Here is a 16755-nt window from a genome sequence, read left to right on the forward strand (position 1 = left end):
TGATTATCCTTATTAGTCTGTTGTCGATCTGCTTAATACGTACCTAGCCAATCACTACATCACAGGTGCAGAGACAATCAGTATGAAGGCGAACACGATTTCGTTAACGTGTGCCCATTTACAAGTTCAATGAATGTATACATAAATAAAGCAGATCTGGGTTTTCCTCTGAAACATTTAGGACTGGTTTCATAAATGCGTCCATAAGTCCATAAACGCCACGAGTGCAACGTGCAACTCTATTGTAGCTGCTGTTACTGTACGATTCATCGTGATACGTGTGTGTTTTATTTCAGCTGTAACTCGCCCTGGTTAAGCACGTCTACGGTGTAATTTAAAAATATTACAGAAATTGTCGTTTGCAGTTACAAATCTGTAGTAAGAGTAATACGTTAAGGGAGTCAAGTTCAGCAATTTAAAATACAAATCTACTAGCACATATCTTGATAAAGATTACAATAATAACAATAATAATAATACATAGCAAATATTTATTTTAGTGTTGCACATGGAAAGTTTTCTTACAGTAACTTCTGAATATAATGTTGTCTATACCCTTTTAGCTATTCGTAATATCTCTTAACAGAAACTTGTATATTTTTAGCTGTCTCCAATCATCTAAAGCAGAAGTATTTACAAGTTGCCACAGAGAGAGACCGGAGAGTACAGGTGAGAGGTAGCCATCTTGTTGTTTGACTAGTTTCAGAATAGCCTTAGCATTGCTCATTTTGTTTTAAGTTTGCCTTAAATTGACATTAGCATTGTCTGTAGTTTGCCTAAATTGAAGCCAATTCAGTTCAGCTGCTGAGTTGGTGAAAGTAAACAGGTTGTAGAAGGGAGTTTCTGTCTAGGACTAGCAGGAATTATGTTGTAGGAGGAGCCAGGTGGGGCCAATTAGGTGTGAATTGGGGGTAGGTAGACAAAAGCTACTTAAAGCAGCTGTTGAGAAAGAGCTGTGCTGTTTTTCGCTGACAAAAGTTAGGCAGTTGACTAGCAGCAGGAACCAAGAGAAGTACAAACAAACAAACAAACAAACAAACAAAAAGTAACATTTAGAAGCATGTGGCCACTACAGTGTCAGGTTTGCAGAATGATTGCCTTCCTGGATGAACTCATCCAAGAAGGCTTCATATGAGAACGTTGTCGGCAGGTTGAAATCCTAGAGATCAATTGATCTTGAGGCTCAGCTTGTCGATCTGCGCTGTATTAGGGATATAGAAGAATTGGTCAATCAGCCCATGAGAGAGATGGTGTGCACGCCAAAACCTAGGAGAGTTGAGACCTTAGAGCAGGACAGCGTAGAGAACTGCTGGGTTACAGTAGGTCGTAACCGCAGAAAAGGGCGTGCACACCCCGTAGAGACACCCCAAGAGCTTGAATTGCCCAACAGGTTCCAACTGCTGGACACCGAGTTGGACAGTGACAGCTCAGAGGGTGATGGGGGGCAGTTGAGCACCAGAGCACCATGGTGCCCAATCCCCCCCCAGACGAAGGAGGTAGTTATAGTAGGAGACTCAATTCTTAGAGGTGTAGATCACACAGTGTGTTCTAGTGACATGGAGACCCGCATTGGTATCTTGCCTGCCTGGTGCTCAGGTTGCAGATCTCCCTAAACTAGTAGACGGGCTACTGGCCAAAGCCGGGGGGAATCCACCGGTCATGGTCAGGGAGACAGGCAGAGATTAGAAAGTTTAACACGTGGTTGAAAGCTTGGTGTAGGGAAGAGGGGTTTAGGTTTATGGAGCATTGGTCTTTCTTCTGGGATAGATGGGACCTGTACAAACCGGACGGTCTACATCTAAACAGAAGGGGGGCTAATGCATTGGAAGAGCGTATGTGCAGTGAAATTGAGAATCATTTAAACTAGGAACCAGGGGGGCAGGGAGCTTTGACAATGGGAGATGTTCCACTAAGGAAAGGAAACCAAGGGAAACTGCCAGTAGGAAAGTCCTGAAATGTTTGTACTTCAATGCCAGGAGTATAAGGAACAAGATGTTAGACTTGGAAGCCACAGTGCTGGTGTGTGACTATGATGTTGTAGGAGTGACAGAAACATGTCTTACAGAAAATGATGGGGATGAATACAAGTTGGAAGGATACACACAGTTTAGGTGAGACAGGCAAAATCGAAGAGGGGGTGGGGTAGCATTATATGTGAAAAATGACATTGAGGCAGAAGAACTTGTATTAGATCCCAGTAATGGAACAGAATCTTTGTGGGTGAAACGTTTGAACAAGAGATCTGGAGGATTAGCGGTAGGAGTGTGTTACAGGCCACCAAACTCAGATTTTCAGAAAGATGCTGCATTGTACAGTGTAATCAGGACTGCATGTAGCAAGGATGTGGCTGTTATAATGGGGGATTTCAATTTCCCAAACTAAGACTGGGAAAGCCCAGTGGGGACTACAGAAGCAGAAATGGAAATGGTTGAGATGGTAAATGACTGCTTTCTAACTCAATTTGTCAGGGAACCAACCAGAGAGAGCGCATGTATTGACTTGATCTTTTCAAATGACCAAGATAGAGTCAGGGGGACAGTAGTTAGAGAACCAATGGCAAATTGTGATCACAATATGGTTATCTTTGAGGCATTCTTTCAAAAAACAAGGTCCAAGTCTAAAACAATGGTCTACAATTTTAGAAAAGCAAATCTTGAAGATATGAGACTGCACTTAGAAGAGGTAGACTGGAGCACACTGGATACAGAGTTAGTTGAAAATGCATGGGTATATTTTAAGAATATACTAATCGAGGCTCAGGTCCAATTTGTACCAAAACTTAGCAAATTGAGGAACAAAAAACATTGGCCAAAATGGTTTAATAGAGGTATGCAAAAAATATAAAGAGAAAGACAATGTTGTATAGTGCATACAAAAGGGATGGTGACGAAACAAAATACATAGAATATGTTGAGCTGCAAAGAGATCTTTAGAAAGGGATCAGGAAAGCAAAGAGGGAATTAGAAAGAAACATAGCTCTTGGAGCTCAAACCAATGCAAAACTGAGCCAGGAAATTGCAGACCAATCAGTCTGACCTGCATCACCTGTAAAATGTTGGAAAAAATGATTAGACAGAAAATAGAGGCGCATCTCAATGAAAACCATATTCTCGGAGCTAGTCAACATGGGTTTAGACGAGGCAGATCATGTCTTACTAATTTATTAGAATGTTTAGAACATGCAACTGCAGCTGTAGATCACGTGAAAGCATATGATATGATATACTTAGATTTCCAAAAAGCTTTTGATAAGGTTCCACACCAAAGACTGATCCTCAAATTGGAAGCTGTAGGCATTCAGGGTAATGTAAGTAGATGGATTATGAACTGGTTGATGTCTAGGAAACAGAGGGTGTCGATTAGAGGAGTCACTTCTAACTGGAATGAGGTTGTTAGTGGAGTTCCACAGGGATCAGTACTAGGGCCTTTGCTTTTTCTAATCTATATTAATGATCTGGACTCTGGGATAGTTAGCAAACTTGTCAAATTTGCAGATGATACTAAAATAGGTGGCTCAGCAGATACAATCTTGGCAGCACAGGCTATTCAGAGGGACTTAGATAATATTCAGTTGTGGGCTGACACCTGGCAAATGAAATTCAATGTGGACAAGTGCAAGGTAATACATGCAGGTAACAAAAATGTCCACTATAATTACACTATGGGAGGTACAGATCTAGATGAAGTAACGCATGAGAAAGACCTAGGAGTCTATGTGGACTCCTCATTTTCTCCATCCAAGCAATGTGGGGAAGCAATAAAAAAGGCAAACAGAATGCTAGGGTATATTGTCAAAAGTGTAGAATTTAAAACAAGGGCAGTAATGTTAAGACTGTACAATGCGCTAGTTAGACCTCATCTGGAATACTGTGTACAGTTCTGGGCACCACACTTCAAGAAGGATATTGCTGCCTTAGAGGCAGTTCAGAGGAGAGCAACCAGACTTATTCCAGGTCTGAAGGGAAAGTCCTACTCGGAGAGACTGAGGGAACTGAACCTTTTCACCCTGGAACAGAGGAGACTACGTGGGGACTTGATCCAAGTCTTCAAAATCATGAAAGGCATCGACCACATCAAACCAGAGGAGCTTTTCCAGATCAGCAGGGACACACGCACCAGGGGACACAAATGGAAATTGGGCTTCAAGGCATTCAAAACGGAAAACAGGAGACACTTCTTTACACAGAGAGTAGTCACAATCTGGAATAAACTACCCAGCGATGTTGTTTAAGCTGAAAGTTTGGGAACATTTAAAAATGGTCTGGAAAGGATCCTTGGATCACTTCGATATTATTGAACACCAAACGAGCATGAAGAGTCGAATGGTCCCCTCTCGTTTGTAAACTTTCATATGTTCTTAAAAGTGTCTGAAGCAGCATGAAAGAGCACACTAAGCAGCTGAGAACAGACAGAGAGGGGAGTGAATATTGCGCTGGCCGGGAATTGAACCCGGGTCAACTGCTTGGAAGGCAGCTATGCTAACCACTATACCACCAACACTTGAACAAGAAAAGTCTAGCCGCTGTATTCTGGAATGAATAAAGAAATGAAATGACAAGGGCAATCAAAGCAAGTAAGACAGTAGGCTGTGTGGCATACGCTAGCCAGAAATCGAACGCAACTCACAAGAACAGGAACCTTGTATGATACCACTACACCACTGGCGCTGCGGGGAAGCTCTAGATTCTGTCACCGAAGCAAATGCACAAGACATATAAAACGCGTCCTCTGGGGCACAATGGTCTTTTAATAATTATCTGTAATAATCTGCAGTCGAACTGCTTAATACGTACCTAGCTAATCACTACATCACAGGCGCATGGTTGTCATTCGGGGAAAATATGTGTTCACGAATGTTCATCGGAGTGGTTGTCATGCTAAGAGGTCAGTTGGAGTAGAGGTAGCTGGCCATGCCGTGCCTCGTTGGCGCAGTAGGTAGCGCGTCAGTCTCATAATCTGAAGGTGGTGAGTTCGACCCTCACACGGGGCAAGCACTCTTCCTTTATCTTTGAGTTTTACCACACTGATCTCCAGCTGCAGAAAAAAGGCGCACACCTGTGCAATAAAGTGGTTGCTTGCGCTGTCTGAAGAAATTCATGGCAAAATGCCAAATCCTGGGATGGAACAAGGGACCTTTAGATGTTCAGTCTATCGCTCCCCCAACTGAGCTATTTCGGCCATTGGTGAGATGACGTCGTGATCCCAAAAGTCAAAGTGAAGGAAGCCCTGGCAGAACACAGTCATTGAAAAGTTCATTGTTTTCCATGACGTCGGCAACGACTCAATTTGATCACTGCAACACAAGTCAGGATGGCCGAGTGGTGTAAGGTGCTGCGTGCAGGTCATCATCTCCTGTAGAGGCTTGGCTTTGAATCCCACCTCTGACAAGGGTCCTTTTACCACTCAGGAGCACACACTTACCCGTGCTGGCGACAAGGACAACAAGAGTTGAGGACTGTGTTGAAAACGACATTACACAAAGAATTCAATGTTGAAAGAAATACATCAATACATAAATCAATGGACATGTATTTATTCATTGATTGATTGACTTCAACATGTCTTAATTTAGTCGCTGTACCCACAAAGCAACACTCAGCATAGTGGAGGCTACAGCTCGGCGTTATTGCGTGTACCTTACATGTATCACCCCTGGCACCTGGCCCTGATAACTCCCTACTTTTTGACCACAGTCTGTCTGTGACTTGAACCCGAGAAGTAAAAATGATGCACATGGGCGCTTGCAATCTCGTTGTTTCAATCACATATCACAGTGGATGCGTACACACGGTGTTTCTCGGAGATTGCTGGGACAGTAACGAATGTGTTCCTTGCTTTACATGTCATCTAGCGCACAGTAGCTTTTTCTCCTTCTTTTTGCCCATATCATCCACATATTGTGCCTTTGGGGAACGCCTCCGAAACAGATTTAGAATGCTCTGAGATTCAAGAAACGACAGTGCAACTCTTTTCCAGGGTTGTGGGTAACGCGTTACTAAGTAACGCATTACAGTAATGTTATTACTTTTGGTAGTAACGAGTAACGTAACGTGGTATGGTTCCAAAAGGAGTAATAATATTACAGTTACTGATTCCTTTTTTTTGTTCTCGTTACTGCATTACACATTGTAACGATATGGTCTTAATAAGGACGATAAGGACGTCTATGTCGTACATTAAAAATATTAGAAAAACTGTCGTTTGCAGTTACAAATCTGTAGTAAGAGTAATAAGTTAAAGGAGTCAAGTTGAGACATTTAAGATGCAGATCTACTAGCACATATCTTGATGATGATTACAATAATAACAATAATAAAAATAAATAGCAAAGATGTATTTTAGTGTTGCACGTTTTCTTATGGTAACGTAATGCTTGTCTGAGTATAATGTTGTCTATACACGTTTAGCTACTGCTAATATCTCTTAACAGAAACGTGTATTTATTATGCTGTCTCCAATCATCTAAAGCACAAAGAATAAAACAGCCACAAAAGTCCTTTCCACACCAGGCTCTATCGCTCGTAGTGTTGCTTTCTGTCTTCATTTTTAAAACGAAACACAAAACCAAACCCACAATCGGTCCGCTCCTCCCACAACAGGGGGTGGACTTCCGACACTGGCCTGGTTTTCCTGTGGCGCTTTATTAAAACAACAAAAGATAACAGTATGTCTCTGTCATTATCAACTGCTTGTGTTGGTGTAGCTTTGAAATTGTTTATTGAGGTCCCACAACGTTTGGGGTGTAATGCAGACTAATGAAAAAGTAAAGTAACTAATTACATTCTCCAGGAAGTAAAAAGTAAAGTGTTTAGTTAATTTTGATATGAGTAACGAGTACAATGTAAGACATTACTTTTTGTGAGTAACGACCCCAAGACTGCTCTTTTCCTTCTCTTTTGGCTTGTTTGTTTGTTGTTGAAGGAGATACAAAGTTTGAGAGTGTCTCATTTTATTTCTGAAATATAACTCCCAGAAAGTATGGTCTTTGTGTTCTTGAAATTGAATAACCTCAAAAGAAAGAAATGGTCCAATGAATTGCCGAAGAAAAGTCTAGCCGCTGTATTCTGGAATGAAGAAAAAAATGAAATGACAAGGGCAATCAAAGCAAGTAAGAAAGTAGGCTGTGTGGCATACGCTAGCCAGAAATCGAACGCAACTCACAAGAACAGGAACCTTGTATGATACCACTACACCACTGGCGCTGCGGGGAAGCTCTAGATTCTGTCACCGAAGCAAATGCACAAGACATATAAAACGCGTCCCCTGGGGCACAATGGTCTTTTAATAATTATCTGTAATAATCTGCATTCGAACTACTTAATACGTACCTAGCTAATCACTACATCACAGGCGCATGGTTGTCATTCGGGGAAAATATGTGTTCACGAATGTTCATCGGAGTGGTTGTCATGCTAAGAGGTCAGTTGGAGTAGAGGGAGCTGCCCATGCCGTGCCTCGTTGGCGCAGTAGGTAGCGCGTCAGTCTCATAATCTGAAGGTGGTGAGTTCGACCCTCACACGGGGCAAGCACTCTTCCTTTATCTTTGAGTTCTACCACACTGATCTCCAGCTGCAGAAAAAAGGCGCACACCTGTGCAATAAAGTGGTTGCTTGCGCTGTCTGAAGAAATTCATGGCAAAATGCCAAATCCTGGGATGGAACAAGGGACCTTTAGATGTTCAGTCTATCGCTCACCCAACTGAGCTACTTCGGCCATTGGTGAGATGACGTCGTGATCCCAAAAGTCAAAGTGAAGGAAGCCCTGGCAGAACACAGTCATTGAAAAGTTCATTGTTTTCCATGACGTCGGCAACGACTCAATTTGATCACTGCAACACAAGTCAGGATGGCCGAGTGGTGTAAGGTGCTGTGTGCAGGTCATCGTCTCCTGTAGAGGCTTGGCTTTGAATCCCACCTCTGACAAGGGTCCTTTTACCACTCAGGAGCACACACTTACCCGTGCTGGCGACAAGGACAACAAGAGTTTAGGACTGTGTTGAAAACGACATTACACAAAGAATTCAATGTTGAAAGAAATACATCAATACATAAATCAATGGACATGTATTTATTCATTGATTGATTGACTTCAACATGTCTTAATTTAGTCGCTGTACCCACAAAGCAACACTCGGCATAGTTGAGGCTATAGCTCGGCGTTATTGCGTGTACCTTACATGTATCACCCCTGGCACCTGGCCCTGATAACTCCCTACTTTTTGACCACAGTCTGTCTGTGACTTGAACCCGAGAAGTAAAAATGATGCACATGGGTGCTTGCAATCTCGTTGTTTCAATCACATATCACAGTGGATGCGTACACACGGTGTTTCTCGGAGATTGCTGGGACAGTAACGAATGTGTTCCTTGCTTTACATGTCATCTAGCGCACAGTAGCTTTTTCTCCTTCTTTTTGCCCATATCATCCACATATTGTGCCTTAGGGGAACGCCTCCGAAACAGATTTAGAATGCTCTGAGATTCAAGAAACGACAGTGCAACTCTTTTCCAGCGTTGTGGGTAACGCGTTACTAAGTCTGAGTTGTAGAACCATGTGGGAAATTAGTGGAGAAGTCGCGGAGATAAAGCAAATAGAACTTTAATGGAGCCGGCTCGGAAGCTCCACGTCAGAAATAATTCCTTCAGTGAGACTTAATGTTTACAAACATGAGTACAACTTTATAGGAAAAATGACGTAACATCTTATGGCCGTTCATCCAATCAGAAGATACAGGTCCGGGTCCGTTTTACGATCTGTCCTCCCGTGAAGAGGTGATGGATCCAAAGCAGATGTCCGTCTTTGATGTGCACTAGGAAGATGCGATCCCACGGTCGTCATTTACCTAGTGTCAATCGTTCTTTAACAGAAACAATTCCTGCCTATCTGGAGAAACGATTAAGTCATAAACAAATTCTCAGGAGACAGCTCTAGGCTATTTCGGCACTGTGTAATCTTTCATTACTGACAGGAGTTTCTAACAAATCGACCTTGTTGACCCTTTACTTGTCCTGCTAAATCGAATGTGCTCAGTCTGTATACAAAACTACTTCTAATGCTAGTATTAATATAAAACATTATATAATAATCACAAAACACTTTCTTCAACTTCCAAAAAGAGTCTTCAGAGAGTTAGTTGAAAATGCATGGGTATATTTTAAGAATATACTACACGAGGCTCAGGAACAATTTGTACCAAAACTTAGCAAATTGAGGAACAAAAAACATTGGCCAAAATGGTTTAATAGAGGTATGCAAAAAATATAAAGAGGAAGACAATGTTGTATAGCGCATACAAAAGGGATGGTGACGAAACAAAATACATAGAATATGTTGAGCTGCAAAGAGATCTTAAGAAAGGGATCAGGAAAGCAAAGAGGGAATTAGAAAGAAAAATAGCTCTTGGAGCTCAAACCAATGCAAAGAGCTTTTTTCAATATCACAACAGCAAGCGGTTAATAAAGGAGGAGGTGAAACAGATAAACGGCAAAAACGGAGGTATCTTGGAAAACGAACAAGATGTGGCACATATTATAAATGAGTATTTCACAGAGGTTTTTACAAAAGAAAAAACAGATGACATGCCACAGGTTGACAATCAGTCCAGTCAATCCCTAAGAGAGATCAGGATAAATGAGGAGGAGGTACTAAAGGGACTAGCAGAATTAAAAACAAACAAATCACCTGGGCCAGATGGGATATTTTCAACAGTACTTCAAGAAAATAGGTGGCTCAGCAGATACAATCTTGGCAGCACAGGCTATTCAGAGGAACTTAGATAATATTCAGTTGTGGGCTGACACCTGGCAAATGCAATTCAATGTGGACAAGTGCAAGGTAATACATGCAGGTAACAAAAATGTCCAGTATAATTACACTATGGGAGGTACAGATCTACATGAAGTAACGCATGAGAAAGACTTAGGAGTCTATGTGGACTCCTCACTTTCTCCATCCAAGCAATGTGGGGAAGCAATAAAGAAGGCAAACAGAATGCTAGGGTATATTGTCAAAAGTGTAGAATTTAAAACAAGGGCAGTCATGTTAAGACTGTACAATGCGCTGGAATACTGTGTACAGTTCTGGGCACCACACTTCAAAAAGGATATTGCTGCCTTAGAGGCAGTTCAGAGGAGAGCAACCAGACTTATTCCAGGTCTTCAAGGGAAAGTCCTACTCGGAGAGACTGAGAGAACTGAACCTTTTCACCCTGGTACAGAGGAGACTACCCGGGGACAGAAATGGAAATTGGGCTTCAAGGCATTCAAAACGGAAAACAGGAGACACTTCTTTACACAGAGAGTAGTCACAATCTGGAATAAACTACCCAGCGATGTGGTTGAAGCTGAAAGTTTGGGAACATTTAAAAATGGTCTGGAATGGATCCTTGGATCACTTCGATATTAATGAACACCAAACGAGCAAGATGGGTCGAATGGTCCCCTCTCGTTTGTTAACTCTCTTATGTTCTTAAAAGTGTCTGAAGCAGCATGAAAGAGCACACAAGGCAGCTGAGAACAGACAGAGAGGGGAGTATATATTGCGTTGGCCGGGAATCAAACCCGGGTAAACTGCTTGGAAGGCAGCTATGCTAACCACTATACCACCAACGCTTAGAAACTGCTTCCCCACAATATCTCACTGTGGTCGAACATGATTCCAGGATTGCAAAGTGGCAGGCAATTTGTTTTCCAAATTGCAATCGGTGAACATTTGGGAAGCCCTGCGATATCTGCAGTTTCCTGTTCCTGAGTGCGGAAGGAAAATGTCCATTAGCATCTTTCCAGATTGCACTTTATTCAGACCTTTCCGAAATGAAACAAAACCAAAGTTGAAACAAAGAAGAGGATGGTTTCAATCCATCGACCTCTGGGTTATGGGCCCAGCACGCTTCCGCTGCGCCACTCTGCTCCTTGGGCACACACCCACCTGTTAACGTCACAGCCACTCCTATATTGCATATTGCAAGCAATACAAGTTTGCAAAGCCCTGCGTTATTTCCACTTTCCTGTTCAAGACTGCACACCGAGCTTCTCCATGCGCTGGAGCAGCTTTCCAGGTTTCAGTGCCTTCACATTTCACCCTGTATGTGCTGTGGGAAGCATCATGTCAATTGTTTTGAACTAAGCGGATCGGGGCTCAGTCTGAGCTCAGATCCGAGCTTAAAAATGACCGTGCTTCTGAGCAGCTGGGACTCAAAGCCACACTCCCTGGCTTAGGAACCCAGTGTCTGATCCACTAGGACACGGGGGCTCAGCCAGACAGTATCGGAAAATGGAAATAAATAAATAAATAAATAAATAAATAAAAAGATGCTGCGCGTTACACAATAGACACCAGGTAAAGAAGTGAATAGTTACAGGAACTGTCACGTAAGCTCCTCAACTTGAAACGGGCACATGCGAACTCCTGTGAAATAACACGAGATGGATAACTACCCCTTCTCTGCTGCAGCAGAATGTGACTACCTATTGCGCAGATTATTGCGTCAATCGATTCGAAAAGAGGGCTGGCATTTGTCACCAATGTGTCTCGTTTTATTTCTGAAATATAACTCCCAGAAAATATTGTCTGTGTTTTTGAAATTGAATAACCTCAAAAGAAAGAAATGATCCAGTCAATTGCTAAAGAAGAGTCTTGCCGCTGCATTCTGGAATGAAGAAAAGAATGAAATGACAAGTACAATCAAAGCAAGAAAGAGAGCGGGCTGTGTCGGATGCGCCAGCCGGGAATCGAACCCGAGTCACAAGAATGGGACTCTTGTATGATACCACTACACCACTGGCGCTGCTGGGGAAGCTCTGGCTTGCGTCCTTGAAGCAAATTCATAGAAAGCGTCCCATGGGGCAAGATGATGTCTTAATGATTATCCTTATTAGTCTGTTGTCGATCTGCTTAATACGTACCTAGCCAATCACTACATCACAGGTGCAGAGACAATCAGTATGAAGGCGAACACGATTTCGTTAACGTGTGCCCATTTACAAGTTCAATGAATGTATACATAAATAAAGCAGATCTGGGTTTTCCTCTGAAACATTAAGGACTGGTTTCATAAATGCGTCCATAAGTCCATAAACGCCACGAGTGCAACGTGCAACTCTATTGTAGCTGCTGTTACTGTACGATTCATCGTGATACGTGTGTGTTTTATTTCAGCTGTAACTCGCCCTGGTTAAGCACGTCTACGTTGTAATTTAAAAATATTACAGAAATTGTCGTTTGCAGTTACAAATCTGTAGTAAGAGTAATACGTTAAGGGAGTCAAGTTCAGCAATTTAAAATACAAATCTACTAGCACATATCTTGATAAAGATTACAATAATAACAATAATAATAATACATAGCAAATATTTATTTTAGTGTTGCACATGGAAAGTTTTCTTACAGTAACTTCTGAATATAATGTTGTCTATACCCTTTTAGCTATTCGTAATATCTCTTAACAGAAACTTGTATATTTTTAGCTGTCTCCAATCATCTAAAGCATACAGAATAAGACAGCCACAAAAGTCCTTTCCACACCAGGCTCTATCGCTCGTAGTGTTGCTTTCTGTCACTGTCTTTAAAACGAGACACAAACCAAACCCACAATCGCTCCGCTCCTCCCACATCAGGGCGTGGACTTCCGACACTGGCCTGGTTTTCCTGTGGCGCTTTATTAGAACAGCAAGAGATAACAGTATGTTTCTGTCTTTATTCGACCGCATGTGTGGGTGTAACTTTGTAATTGTTTAATGAGGTCCCGCAACGTTTGGGGTGAAATGCAAAGTAATCTAATAGTAAAGTAACTAATTACTTTGCCCAGAGAGTAATAAGTAAAATATCTTGTTATATGAGTAAAGAATACAATGTAATACATTTCTTTTTGTGAGTAACGACACCATCACTGCTCTTTTCGATCTCGTTTTGCATGTATGTTTGTTGTTGACAGAGATACAAAGTTTGAGAGAAGACAGGCTGGCATTGGGGATGTAGCTCAGTGGTAGAGCGCATGCTTTGCATGTATGAGGTCCCGAGTTCAGTCCTCGGCATCTCCAGACTGTCTTTTAATGGAGCCCGTGCACTATGTCATTGGATGCACATAGCAAGTACCGAACAAATCGGGAGCCCGTGATTCATCGGTCACACTAGCATGGGCCTTTTCGGCACTCTTTCCCAGCATTCGTCCGAGAAACAGCGTGTGTATGTATTCATTGTGAGAAGTGAAACAATGGGCCGGATTGCAAGCTGGTTCTGTATACACTCACCTAAAGGATTATTAGGAACACCATACTAATACTGTGTTTGACCCCCTTTCGCCTTCAGAACTGCCTTAATTCTACATGGCATTGATTCAACAAGGTGCTGAAAGCATTCTTTAGAAATGTTGGCCCATATTGATAGGATAGCATCTTGCAGTTGATGGAGATTTGTGTGATGCACATCCAGGGCACGAAGCTCCCGTTCCACCACATCCCAAAGATGCTCTATTGGGTTGAGATCTGGTGACTGTGGGGGCCAGTTTAGTACAGTGAACTCATTGTCATGTTCAAGAAACCAATTTGAAATGATTCGACCTTTGTGACATGGTGCATTATCCTGCTGGAAGTAGCCATCAGAGGATGGGTACATGGTGGTCATAAAGGGATGGACATGGTCAGAAACAATGCTCAGGTAGGCCGTGGCATTTAAACGATGCCCAATTGGCACTAAGGGGCCTAAAGTGTGCCAAGAAAACATCCCCCACACCATTACACCACCACCACCAGCCTGCACAGTGGTAACAAGGCATGATGGATCCATGTTCTCATTCTGTTTACACCAAATTCTGACTCTACCATCTGAATGTCTCAACAGAAATCGTGACTCATCAGACCAGGCAACATTTTTCCAGTCTTCAACTGTCCAATTTTGGTGAGCTTGTGCAAATTGTAGCCTCTTTTTCCTATTTGTAGTGGAGATGAGTGGTACCCGGTGGGGTCTTCTGCTGTTGTAGCCCATCCGTCTCAAGGTTGTACGTGTTGTGGCTTCACAAATGCTTTGCTGCATACCTCGGTTGTAACGAGTGGTTATTTCAGTCAAAGTTGCTCTTCTATCAGCTTGAATCAGTCGGCCCATTCTCCTCTGACCTCTAGCATCAAGAAGGCATTTTCGCCCACAGGACTGCCGCATACTGGATGTTTTTCCCTTTTCACACCATTCTTTGTAAACCCTAGAAATGGTTGTGCGTGAAAATCCCAGTAACTGAGCAGATTGTGAAATACTCAGACCGGCCCGTCTGGCACCAACAACCATGCCACGCTCAAAATTGCTTAAATCACCTTTCTTTCCCATTCAGACATTCAGTTTGGAGTTCAGGAGATTGTCTTGACCAGGACCACACCCCTAAATGCATTGAAGCAACTGCCATGTGATTGGTTGGTTAGATAATTGCATTAATGAGAAATTGAACAGGTGTTCCTAATAATCCTTTAGGTGAGTGTAAGTGCGCAGGCTGTAAGATTTGGGCGCTTTAAACGGCACGGTGTACTTGAACATCTTCATCATCACGTTGACACACATGCCATCTAAAACGCGCGTTGTCTTTACTTGTTGGCTTGAAGTTAAACACAGACCGTCGTCAGGACTAGGGAATTAGCGGGGACAGGTGCCAGGTGTGATACATTGGAGGCACACGCACTAACACCGAGCTCATTGGCTCTACTAAGCTACTAAAAAAGAAGTGTTAACCAAGCACCGACCGATGCGTTTTCTCCCACTGAATTGTGCACCTCGAAAGTCTACCAAATGCAGACTCCTTAAGCAAAGCATTGTCCCCCACAGGACACCGACTTATATGTAAACCCTCCCTCTCTCCATAATCAATCTATCAGCAAGGAAAGGACCTAAATTCATGAGTAAATTACACATGCATTCAAAGCAATATGTAGAGCACGCTGTATCGGATATGCACCACTACTACTACTACTACTACTACTACTACTACTACTACTACTACTACTACTACTACTACTACTACTACTACTACTACTACCAATAATAATTTAAAGAGGAGCGTTTCACCACCTGCCTTGAAAGCAGCGAGCTCTTGTGGCAAGGGTAGCACGTCTGACTCTAGATCACAAGGGTGCGTGTTCAAATGACGTCGGGGTCAGTGTTTTGTACACTAGCAGTAACCAGTAACACTAAGGTTGCATGAGTAATTGCACAGCTGACAGTGTAAAGTGCTTACCACCTTGTCGTTGATCTTGCAAAAAGGTAAGCACAAGTATTTACAAGTTGCCACAGAGAGAGACTGGATAGTACAGGTGAGAGGTAGCCATCTTGTTGTTTGACTAGTTTCAGAATAGTCTTAGCATTGCTCATTTTGTTTTAAGTTTGCCTTAAATTGACGTTAGCATTGTCTGTAGTTTGCCTAAATTGAAGCCAATTCAGTTCAGCTGCTGAGTTGGTGAAAGTAAACAGGTTATAGAAGGGAGTTTCTGTCTAGGACTAGCAGGAATTCTGTTGCAGGAGGAGCCAGGTGGGGCCAATTAGGTGTGAATTGGGGGTAAAACCTAGGAGAGTTGAGACCTTAGAGCAGGACAGCGTAGAGAACTGCTGGGTTACAGTAGGTCGTAACCACAGAAAAGGGCGTGCACACCCCGTAGAGACACCCCAAGAGCTTGAATTGCCCAACAGGTTCCAACTGCTGGACACCGAGTTGGACAGTGACAGCTCAGAGGGTGATGGGGGGCAGTTGAGCACCAGAGCACCATGGTGCCCAATCCCCCCCCAGACGAAGGAGGTAGTTATAATAGGAGACTCAATTCTTAGAGGTGTAGATCACACAGTGTGTTCTAGTGACATGGAGACCCGCATTGGTATCTTGCCTGCCTGGTGCTCAGGTTGCAGATCTCCCTAAACTAGTAGACGGGCTACTGGCCAAAGCCGGGGGGAATCCACCGGTCATGGTCAGGGAGACAGGCAGAGATTAGAAAGTTTAACACGTGGTTGAAAGCTTGGTGTAGGGAAGAGGGGTTTAGGTTTATGGAGCATTGGTCTTTCTTCTGGGATAGATGGGACCTGTACAAACCGGACGGTCTACATCTAAACAGAAGGGGGGCTAATGCATTGGAAGAGCGTATGTGCAGTGAAATTGAGAATCATTTAAACTAGGAACCAGGGGGGCAGGGAGCTTTGACAATGGGAGATGTTCCACTAAGGAAAGGAAACCAAGGCAAACTGCCAGTAGGAAAGTCCTGAAATGTTTGTACCTCAATGCCAGGAGTATAAGGAACAAGATGTTAGACTTGGAAGCCACAGTGCTGGTGTGTGACTATGATGTTGTAGGAGTGACAGAAACATGGCTTACAGAAAATGATGGGGATGAATACAAGTTGGAAGGATATACACAGTTTAGGAGAGACAGGCAAAATTTAAGAGGGGGTGGGGTAGCATTATATGTGAAAAATGACATTGAGGCAGAAGATCTTGTATTAGATCCCAGTAACGGAACAGAATCTTTGTGGGTGAAACTTTTGAACAAGAGATCTGGAGGATTAGCGGTAGGAGTGTGTTACAGGCCACCAAACTCAGATATTCAGAAAGATGCTGCATTGTAAAGTGTAATCAGGACTGCATGTAGCAAGGATGTGGCTGTTATAATGGGGGATTTCAATTTCCCAAACTTAGACTGGGAAAGCCCAGTGGGGACTACAGAAGCAGAAATGGAAATGGTTGAGATGGTAAATGACTGCTTTCTAACTCAATTTGTCAGGGAACCAACCAGAGAGA

General features: G+C 42.8%; 6 non-coding genes across 6 annotated transcripts; 3 read left to right on the plus strand and 3 right to left on the minus strand.

Moving 5' to 3' along the window:
- Positions 1–4428: 4428 nt before the first annotated feature.
- Positions 4429–4500, minus strand: trnag-ucc (transfer RNA glycine (anticodon UCC)). Its single transcript has one exon. It is a non-coding gene; the product is annotated as a tRNA-Gly (tRNA).
- A 417-nt stretch (positions 4501–4917) lies between these two features.
- On the plus strand, positions 4918–4990 carry trnam-cau (transfer RNA methionine (anticodon CAU)). Its single transcript has one exon. It is a non-coding gene; the product is annotated as a tRNA-Met (tRNA).
- Positions 4991–7452: 2462 nt separating this feature from the next.
- Positions 7453–7525, plus strand: trnam-cau (transfer RNA methionine (anticodon CAU)). Its single transcript has one exon. It is a non-coding gene; the product is annotated as a tRNA-Met (tRNA).
- Positions 7526–10538: 3013 nt separating this feature from the next.
- On the minus strand, positions 10539–10610 carry trnag-ucc (transfer RNA glycine (anticodon UCC)). Its single transcript has one exon. It is a non-coding gene; the product is annotated as a tRNA-Gly (tRNA).
- A 1104-nt stretch (positions 10611–11714) lies between these two features.
- Positions 11715–11785, minus strand: trnag-ccc (transfer RNA glycine (anticodon CCC)). The gene has a single exon. It is a non-coding gene; the product is annotated as a tRNA-Gly (tRNA).
- A 1180-nt stretch (positions 11786–12965) lies between these two features.
- On the plus strand, positions 12966–13037 carry trnaa-ugc (transfer RNA alanine (anticodon UGC)). The gene has a single exon. It is a non-coding gene; the product is annotated as a tRNA-Ala (tRNA).
- The last annotated feature ends 3718 nt before the right edge of the window (positions 13038–16755 follow it).

The sequence above is a fragment of the Amia ocellicauda genome, chromosome 14 (assembly GCF_036373705.1).
Source record: "Amia ocellicauda isolate fAmiCal2 chromosome 14, fAmiCal2.hap1, whole genome shotgun sequence".
In the NCBI taxonomy this organism is placed as follows: Eukaryota; Metazoa; Chordata; class Actinopteri; order Amiiformes; family Amiidae; genus Amia; species Amia ocellicauda.